Genomic DNA, 3340 nt, shown 5'->3' on the forward strand with positions numbered 1-3340 from the left:
TAAAGTCAAATCGCTCGATTGCCCAACGGTTGAACGAACAACAGCGTACCGAAGACCAAACATCGATATGTATACACAACGAACGTGTGTATAAAGTCGTCATAAAAATTAATATTTCTACTTCATCGGCAATAAGTCTATTGCAAATCGTAACACGGTGCAATAATCGATTATTGGGCGGGTAATATCAACTTTAGAATTTGGAAAGTGTTATATTTCTTGCCCTTCAAAATAGCTAAGCGTAATCAGCATAAATGTACCGCAATATTAGAAAAATGAGAAAAATTATTCGATAAAAAATTAATAAACGGATATTTCCGATCAAATTCCGGTCAATTTTTATATCCAATCAGGATATCCGATTGAATTTAATTAGGTACTTTCGATCATAATGACATTTTATCAGATAAATCGATCAAAAAATTATGATATTTTTCATCGGATGTTTCCTAATCGGATACAAAAATTTATCGGTATTTTGATCGAAAATACCGCGAGTTAATTCTTACTATATTTCTCACCGACAATATTTAACTACGTGAAAAAGAATGCTTATTATATGTTCTGTTATGATATAACAATTTTAAAATAAATATATTCTATCTGACCGCATCAATTGTCGGGTTATATATGTAACATGTGTTCGCAAGATAACATAACATTATAACATTGTTGTGTATGACTACTGTTTTTGTATTCATAATAAACAATATGTTATCGATCAAATATACAGAGGAAAAGATTTCTTTAGATCCAGAGACATCTTTAGATCCAGAGAGATTTCTTTAGATTTCTTTAGATTCTTATTCGTTTGACTTTGATTTATTCAATTCAACACACAACATAATTTTAAGTCAAACAACATGTAATATATGATTCTACATCTGTATTGTCTTCATTAGATTAAACCACATTGTTTAATAGGAAAAGCACTACTATTTAAAGAAAATTTTCAACCAAATACTATATTATTTGGTTATGTAGTATATTAAATTTTATTAGATTAAAGTATATAATTTGACTGAAAAAAACTAATGTTTCAATATCTGTGCTTAAAATTTTAATCGAATTTAATATTCATACTACGAATATAATATAATATTTGGTAAAAAATCCGAGAGTCATCATCCGTAGTTGACTAATGTACGTTCTATCAATATTCGTTACATATCTGCTGTTATTGTATTGTTTCCAACGATTACCAGTAAGTATAAGATAGAAAAAGTTTTTCTAGTAACTATATTGAAAAAAAATACTTGGAAATTTATTTATAGAATATAAAGTTTATAAACGGTAGAGTTAATTGATTTTATATAAGAGAGAATAAACAACGCATCGATATGGCGTTCACATTGGCGTTGCCATTAGTATTCGATCGACAACCAAGAAATGTTAGTACATTAAGCACTAAATTTCATGGCAATGCAATATACCGATTATCGTCCATTTCTTGACAAAATTCTCCAAACACCACTAACTCCAACGGCACTAACGGTGGCAGTTATCTCATGTTATTTGAATTTACGGCATCGTAATCGACCAAGAGCAACTTCTACGTCGAGAGCGACCAAAAGATAAACAAAGCGAGCACATGCCGTTCCGCATCGGCGCGAATAATTTGAAGCGTGATAGCAAACAAAAAGATTCCTATAAAGAAAAAATTTTTTTATTTTATGGTTCTTATTGATAAAATTAAAAAAAAATGGGAAAATAAGGGCCTATAAAGAATCACTAACACGGATGTAGTAGTAGTGTTATATAACTAATTATATAAAAAAAGACAGTTAGTAGCTATCCTCACTGATGTAGAGGTAAAATACATTTTTTTATTCAAATAACTAAAAAAAAAACACGTTTCGGTCCTTCAGTAGACCCTCCTCAGTGGTAACATTATTATATGAGAAAAAAGAAACCTCAATTATGTATACAAAGAAAAAAACAGTCATCTAATGAACAATGATAACAACGCAAGTCAACAATTAAATCTAAAGCAAATCGCACCAAACGTTATATATGAAAAAGGATATCAAAAATAAATAAATAATATTCAACCGTCGCAAACAGAATTAGTCAAATCTTCAAAAATTACGCCAAACCGCTACATTTCAGAGGCAGCAAGTGAGAGTTAAAAAATAAAAAAACTAAGTTAGTCCAATAATTTGCAATAATAAAAAGTGAGAAGACCGACGTTAAAAATAATAGTCGAGAATTATATATTAAAAAGGTTGTGTCAAATGAATATTACCTTGACAACAGCTAAGCAGAGATTTAGATAAATTATGTCAACGGTTATACCGAGTCAGTCTAGAGAGAAAGAAACAAGAACAATAGATAATAACGGAATGCAAGGCTTTTCTAACAAGCAGAAGTATTTGTATACAATGTAACAAAAGTCAAGAACAACAAATATAAAATTCTTAAACACTGAGAAACACAAACAGAGATCATTTAAAAGTCAATAATTTAAAAGTGGTAAATAACAACCCAGCAAAGTAATGCCATTTTGAGCGTTAATTCCGTGTTTCTATTTCTTAATAAAAATCACTTTCGCAATTAATCTTACATAATAATTCTTTTCCTTATGTAAAACTTCACATTGTCCCAAACTTCACATTGTCAAAATCATGTCCATGGAGCAAACAGTGTTTCTAAATTACTGTAAGGTCCGCAGACGGGTCTCCAAGGATCCTCATATGATCTCTAAACCTTGTACATAATTTTCTTTCAGTTTATCCTACATATGTTGCATCGCAATTAGTGCATTGTAGTTTGTATACAACCTTATTATTCTTGTCACAGGAAAGTGAGTCCTTATGGACTCTAACTAGATCCGTAATTTTATTTGTACAAACAAAGGCGATTCTACCGTTAATTCTTTTCATCATCCTGTCAAAATTCTTCTATATAGCTCCCATATATGATATAGTAAAATAATTAGTGAAGATATTGGAGTAAGATTTTTTGAGCTATTACCATTCACAGTATTAAGCCTGCGGAAAAGAGTTCTAAGGCGGCGGCGAGTTGAAAGTATTAATTATTTTACTGTACCATATATGGGAGCTATATGAGAGAATTTTGACAGGGTGGTGAGAAGGATTAACGGAAGAATAGCCTTTACTTGTACAAACAAACTTACGGATCTAGTTAGGGTCCATAAGGATTTAATTCCCTGTGACAAGAAATACAAAAAGGACAGTGTGATTGTGTTAGTGACGATTGTCTCTGCGTTATCGACGTTTTTCGAGTTCGTCATCGACTTCAGCATTCTTTCAAAAATATATAAAGTCTTCAGAAAGATTTTTACATATATATATATATATATATATATATATATATATAT

General features: G+C 30.4%; 1 long non-coding RNA gene across 1 annotated transcript; it reads right to left on the reverse strand.

The window, feature by feature from the left end:
• Positions 1 to 196: 196 nt before the first annotated feature.
• LOC116849655 lies at positions 197 to 2393 on the reverse strand. The gene is made up of 2 exons (XR_004379188.1): positions 2246 to 2393; positions 197 to 1647 (listed from the first exon to the last, which is right to left on the reverse strand). It is a non-coding gene; the product is annotated as an uncharacterized LOC116849655 (long non-coding RNA).
• Positions 2394 to 3340: the final 947 nt, after the last annotated feature.

This window comes from Odontomachus brunneus, unplaced genomic scaffold (genome assembly GCF_010583005.1).
Source record: "Odontomachus brunneus isolate Ranch 3 - 2012 unplaced genomic scaffold, Obru_v1 Obru_scaffold_123, whole genome shotgun sequence".
NCBI classification, from domain to species: Eukaryota; Metazoa; Arthropoda; class Insecta; order Hymenoptera; family Formicidae; genus Odontomachus; species Odontomachus brunneus.